The sequence below is a fragment of the Cynocephalus volans genome, chromosome 7 (genome assembly GCF_027409185.1).
Source record: "Cynocephalus volans isolate mCynVol1 chromosome 7, mCynVol1.pri, whole genome shotgun sequence".
In the NCBI taxonomy this organism is placed as follows: Eukaryota; Metazoa; Chordata; class Mammalia; order Dermoptera; family Cynocephalidae; genus Cynocephalus; species Cynocephalus volans.
In genome coordinates, this window is record NC_084466.1 from 33,793,298 (window position 1) to 33,800,504 (window position 7,207).

The window sequence follows — 7,207 nt, forward strand, 5'->3', positions numbered from 1 at the left end:
ACCCTATTAGTGGTCCTGGGGGCCACCAAGGCCCTCTTCTCCCCTGCTGCCTCCAAGCAACTCCATCCGGGAGGCACAGCTGCGGCTTCTGCAGGCTCCTGCTCCATGCGCTCAGCAGCTTGAGCCTTAAAGTGGCCATGGCCCGAAATACTTAGAGCAGTTTTTTTCTTTCTCTCACTGTGGTTTCTCCTGCCTTCATGAACTCCATAGGTCTCTCCTCCTCTTCCCCTGAGCTCCAGCAGCCCCAGCTTGGCTGATGTTACATTTTTATAGTTGTAAATTTGTTGGTTTGTGGGAGAGAGTGATGCTGGGACCTGGCTCTTCCGCCATGTTGACCAGAACCTCTGTGATTTGCATTTCCTTGATGCTTAGTGATGTTGAGCATTTTTTCATGTGTCTGTTGACCATTTGTATATCTTCCTTTGAAAAATGCCTATTCAGCTCCTTGCCCATTTTTTTTTTTTTTCTATGTGGGATGGTTCATCTTGAGCCTACGGGGAGCAAAGCTGGTCCCAGACATTCCAAGCCCACATTTCTTTACCTCCAATTCTTACATGTCCAACGTCAGGGAACAGTAGCATGCCTTTGTAGGAGGGTTGTGTATTCTGGATATTAATCCCTTGTTGGACCCATATTTATCCAAGTAGATTTTCAATCTTTGTGGGCAGGACCATGTCCCAAGCTTTGTGTGTGCTTGTGTGTATTGCTCTGCACATAGAGCACCTTTGATATATACTTGTAGAATGCTTGACCAATGGCAGTCTTTACTGTAAGAACCCAAATGCCCCAAGGGATCACACCCTGATCACATAAGCCCTTCTCGGCCGCACCCCATCATGGCGCTGGTTGCCCTTCTCTTCCGCATTCTCCTTCCCACCGGCGCGAATCACACGCCAATCAGCTCCTCCCCAAGACCCATGCGGTATGCTAAATAGGGATTGTATTTTAAACCAATCAGCTTTCCCTTAAAGCCCTATATATATGTGTGTGTGCTGCCTAATAAACGAGCTCTCTCCAGTGGATCGTCAACTGGTGTTGACTCGTCCTTTCATTTACAACTGAATTGTAACAAAGATTCTCTTTGGCTTTCAAAACTCCTGTTAGCCTCAATGATATTTACCCAGGCTACTTGTATGTTGCCATTCCATATTTAAAATGTAGTGTCTAGAAAATGATGTTAATTGACAATTGAAATAGATCTAAGTCTCCTGGCAAACTGAGATCCCAAGAAAATCCAGCCAATAAGCCAATATCAAATAAAACTATAATGAAAATTTATTGAATTTCTATTATGTAGTCCTTTTCGAAGTATCTTATAATGCTTATGTATTGGTCAATTATAGTCTTTGTGACATCCATATCAATGTATTCCACATGTACTCATGAATTAAACACAAATTTCACCACCTTCTTCACCTAGATTCCTCCTAGGTTAGCCCGATATACAAATTTCTTCCCAACCTTAACTCTACTCATTATCTTTGCCTCTTCTAGACCAGAGTTGGGTAAAGATGTTCTGGGACCTAACAATATTGAAGCAGGCTGAGGTGTCTGGATAGTGGTGGGTGAGGCAAAGTGAAAAGCAGCAATGGGAAAGCTCATTGTGGCAGGTCAACAGCTTTTCTGTACTATTTACAGTCATTTTCCCCCTCATTGGACTACATAAGGGAGATTTAAATGGAGCTGTGCTATACCCACAACCGGAAGTTCGGTATTTGTAATTCTACAGTAATTTTTTTTGAGGACCTCAAAAGGCTGCGCACATGCATAGTGATTTATTGTTTTACATAATCCAAATCTTAAGGACCCCAATAAATTTTTAAGAGCGTGTCTATTTCCAAAGCTTGTAGAAATGATGATTCTATATTTATCTCAATGTATAATTAACAATAATTTATAAGTAATGGGTTTTATGTTCTGAAGACAAATGACTGGCCTTTCTTTTCTTTCTTCTTCTTCTTCTTCTTTTTTTTTTTTTTTTTTTTTTTTGGTATAAGTACTGGCTGGGGGTTGGGTTCTGCACAGCAATTTCTGTGACACCCAGTTTGGCATCTTCTACTGTCACAATGAGCTCATGATTTCAGGTGAGGAATAAGCAGGAGCACATGAACCCTCAAGCAAAAGAGATGAAATTTTCATCCAAGTGTCCTAAAGAATAAAAATGATGGAGATAAAAACAGAAAATATATGACATGGGCAAAGTTGTTTCTAACTAGAACATTTTTCAAAGTTTTCTAGGGGCATCAATTGCTCTCTGAGAAAATCGTTTAGTACAGAGCTCTAGTGAGAGCATTAGCAGATGATCCTCTTTGCCTGCAATTAGATTAGTCATGCACTTGTAGGCCAGAATTTAAAGTGATTTGTATTCCAGAAGAATCTTTGTGCCATGCTTTTCAGAAAGAAAATAAAGAAAACTACTAAAGCATGTGGCAAACATTGTAGATTTCTTTTTGTTTTTAATTGCTCTTATTTCTCTTTCAGCTTAAAAAGGTTTATTTCATAAGAACAAAGTGTATATAAATATTCTCAAAACCTAAACAAATTGTCTGTTATTAGTGCCGTCATTAATACCATAATTATTCATCTTCCCTCCCCCCATGTATACATCTGTATTTACTTTCTTGTTCATCTAGTTGATAAGCTCCTGGAGGGAAAGCAAATCTTATACACCTTTTTATCTTCCAGGTACATAGCACATTATTATTGTTGTTACCATAATCAGCATCAACATCATCACCATCGTTTGCACATTGTAGGTTCTCTGTAAGTAATTACCAATTTTTAAAAATTAATTAGGGATTACAGCAGGAAAGGTGCTGTGTGTGTTTGGAAAATGAAACTCGAGCAGGGTAGCTAGTTGTTTCGCCTAGTGATTTTGAGTGATCTTAGCTTGTGTCTGCATAGGAGGATTGGGATGGCTCTGAGACCTGTTGCAATTGTCTCATCGGACCAAACTGATTAGCAAAGTCTGTGTGCAGGCACTGCGATGGCCATGCTGTTATTTCTGGACTGCTGTGGATGGCGCTGCCATGCATTCACAGTCATCATGCTGACTGATGTGACCAAACACTATTGTCACATGTATTCTTGGAGTCATTCTACTGCTTATGCCATGGACGTAGAATTCTACTTTTTACACAGCTTCTATTTTTCTAAATTGCTTTCTCTTTCTTAAAATATAAATCTAAGTGAGTATGCCTTAGTATTTTTAAGCAAGTGATTAAATCTCAGCTTGAGGTATGCAAATAAAGCCAGCCAAATTGTCCAAGTCTATGTGGGATGCCACTAGCCAGGAAAGTGAAAATCTCATATCAGTTAGGTGGCTCTTTCTATGTGCCAGCTACCTAAAGTGCTGAGACTTTACTAAAAAAGTGTATATCAATATAATATTATATAATAATTGCAAACAATAGCACATGTAAAAACTTCAGAAACAGGGAGAAAAAAGCTAAAGTCTTAATGTTTGAAGTATTTAAGTGTTACATGAGAATTATTATAGGGGAGAAATGCTATATGAGAACAAAAATATTTTTATGGTGTAATTAAAACTGGTACTAGTTAGAGCCTGACAAAGTAATACATTTTCCTATTGTTAACACTTTCGTTCTCAGATTGTTTAAAATCTCTGATGATGAAACAGAGCTTCAAATGATTATTATGGCTATCAATTAAAGGGCCAACCGTTTGTTTAAGTACAGATAGTGTTAATTGCTATATGAAAAATATCCACAGTCCATATTAAAGATTTCCTTTTTTATCTTTGTCACTTATTAAGAATTATTATTTGTTTATGTTTAGGAAAAATATTCAGATATGTAAAATCTGCAGGAATTTTAGGCAAAATTTGGTGAACACGTCTTACACTTTACACCTATGATTTTGCTTGATACCATTCAGTGATTTGGGAATAATTGCACAAAAAGGTACATTTGTTGAGCAGGCACTATTATGGTCTAGGCACTGTACAAATAACTTATATCCTGCTTCTCAAATATGGTCCACGGATCAACTGTATAGCATCACTTGGGAGCTTGTTAGAAAGGCAGAATGTCTGGCCCCAACCCGGTCCTGCAGCATCAGAATTTGCACTGTCACAAGCGCTCCATGGTGTGTATGTACATTTCACCTTGAGAACTGGAATGCTTTCACATTTCCTCCTAATTCCTTACCACAACCCTACAAGTTCACAGAGGGTAAGTCATTGTGCAGGGTCAGAAAGCAATTAAGAGACAGAACAGTTTTTTGTTCTCAGCTATTAGTCATGTTTCCACTATAAAATTACACCCTTTCACTTGTTGAAATTACACCTTTTCACTTGTTACCCCCTCTTAACTGGCCAGCTCAAATTGCACCATCTCAGTTAAATCTTTTTTGATGTCTCCTGTTGCAAGTGATCTTTTCCTGTTTAAATATCTCACAGTACTTTGATTCTTTCTGGTTTTACCATACCACACAGTTTCATCTTAGATTATTACTGTTAGTGTCTGTGAGGATAGAAACCATCTTTTTCGGCTTGTAGAGTCTATACCACCTAGCATAGCAGCCACTATATACCGTGAGCTTAATGGATACTTGAAGAAATTTATGATTGCCTTTGCCCTTTAAATAAAGTCATTCTGTATTTCATTATAACAAGTAAATCTGGTTTCATATATTAACAACTGCTAATTACTTCAAGGTTACTACTATCTGATTCACATTAATACTAATAACAATAATTCCTTCCATGTGCATAGGACTTTATAACTTACAAGGCACTCCAATACCTATGACAACATTTAATCCTCACTCTAATCCTGTGGGATAAGAATTCTATTATCCCCATTTTGCAGATATAAAAATTCATGCTTAGAAAAATTAAGTGACCTGCAAAATATCACCGGGAACACTGTGGAACAGAAACCTAAGGCTTCTGACTCCAAGGTCTGTTCCCTTTCTGGTGTCTTTCTGAAGCAAAACATGCCTTATATAAAGTCAAGAACTATTTTTTCAAACAGTGCTGGTGACAGAAACCCTCATATACAATATACATTGACCTTAAGACATTCTTTCTCAAATGAAGACGTTTAAATCACAGATACGAGAAAAGAAAAATCTGCAGGATTTGGTCACTCGTTGCTGAGGTGCTGGAGAGGATGAGGGAGAGATAGAATTAAAAATAACCAGATTTGGAGTTTTGGTTCCTGGAGGTGTGATGGTGCTATTGATTAAACAGAGACAGCCTGGTGGTTTGAGGAAAAAGATAACTTGGGGATGCAAATAGGTTGTGGCTCACGGGCTTCTCTTTTTCTTGCTTCTTTGGTTATGGATTCCTGTGTTGAGATGGAACTTGGAACCCGAATGATTACATGGACCCAGTCACATAAGTGGGAATTAAACTAGGTTGTTTTAAAGTGCTGAAACTCTGGGGTTGTTAGATACTACAGTAAAATCTGGATGCTAGGCTACCCTAGGCATCCGAGGAGAACTTTCTATTGGCAGTTAGTTTGTTGAGCCAGAAAGCAATTCAGGTTCTTGATTTTATACTGTTGTAATTTCTTTCTCTCTCCTCCCCATCGTTGTGAATGAATGAGCACCCTCTGAGATTTACAAAAACAGCAGTCTGAAACTTTGCTGGTTTCTCACTCATCCAGGCTTAGAAGTTTATAAGACTTTCCATCTAATTGTTTATGGCACAGGGTAGAAAGATCTGGGATTGAAGTTAGAAGTCCTGAGTTTCAATCTTGACTCTGCTTTTCTATAGCTGTGTCCCAGGGAAAGTCCCTCAACTTGTCGGAACTCAACTTATTACTCTATCAACTGGGTGAATAATACTACATAACTTATGTGGTTCTGAAGAGCCAATGAGCTACTATGGTGAAAGCAGTTTGTAAATTTCAATATCCCATATAGATGTAGTTGTTAGTGTAAGAGCAAAACAAGGGACAAAGCAAGAATAGCTATTAATATACAAATCTACTTAAAAGCAAATTATATATTTTAAAAATTAAGATGTGTTTTTCAAAGTATTAAAGTCAAGATAATGCATTATTTTCACAAACTGAGATAGTGATAATCATTTTTGAAAATAATAGCTCCCATTTCTTGAGCACCTACTATAGGCCAGGCTTGCACTACATGTGTTGCATACTTTAATTTTAGTATGACAGTGACTACTATTGACTCTCTGTCACTTGCCTTTATATGAGCACAAAATAGATCTTGAATTTAGGAAGTAAAGAAGAGCTGATTCTAACTGTGCATATTTTGTTTTGTTTACTTTTGCCATAAAACTACATATCCCTCAGTTACTAAATCTTTAAAGTAATACTAGAAAGGAACATGCTAGGACTCATTCCTGGTATATCCAACCCATCATATCTCAAGAGTAGCTCCAAGAGGTAACTTGCAGAAGAGCATGACGGTTAGCCAGGCCAGGACTAGGAGGAAGCAAGGTCGGTGCTTGGGGCAAAACACTTCCGGAAGCATTCACTTTGGCTTTCGCACATCTGGAACTGAGAGCCTCTTAAATGTTGCACCCCAGGCACCGACCTTGTGTCACCCTAGTCCCAACCATGTTGTTACCATAGTAGCGAGGCCAAAAAATTAACAGAAAAAATTTCCCTAAAACATCTGATTATATACATAACAATTTCTTTCTTAAAAAAGAATGAAAGCCTCTATGTGATTCACGCTATATTTAGTACAATTATAGGAATATTTGAAACTTAAGGAAATTAAGAGCATGACACATTCAATGATAGGCCACTAAGGCAGAAACCACTAAAAAAATTCTGAGAATGACAGGGACTGGCAGAAATCACACGTCCACCGGAAACTTTTGATGACAGACCCAGTACAAAAGAACTTTCTCTAAATGCATACTGGATATAAGTCCCTACAAGCCAGACAGATTTCTTCTTTTAAAGTCTCATCATGGGGTTTCTATAGAGAAGTAAACCCACTAGTTCCTCTCACTGTTGGGCCACTCTGTTATTCTGCAGATTATGGACAATTTTTATTCACTTTTCTGTACTTTCCATTTTTTTTTCTTTTAATGAGTATATATTACTTCATAACACATTTGCAACTAAACGATGAATTGGGCCTAATCTATTTTTGGTTGCTCTTGGCCCTCAAATGACTATTTCACACAAACTCCCTGTCCTACCATGCACACCAGCTCTCTCCCATATTTCAAAATATCTCCTTGGATCTCATAGTTTTC

General features: G+C 38.0%; 1 non-coding gene across 1 annotated transcript; it reads right to left on the minus strand.

Annotated features, from left to right (window-relative positions):
• Nucleotides 1-466: 466 nt before the first annotated feature.
• On the minus strand, nucleotides 467-596 carry LOC134382875 (small nucleolar RNA SNORA38). The gene has a single exon (XR_010024137.1). It is a non-coding gene; the product is annotated as a small nucleolar RNA SNORA38 (small nucleolar RNA).
• Between the last annotated feature and the right edge of the window lie 6,611 nt (nucleotides 597-7,207).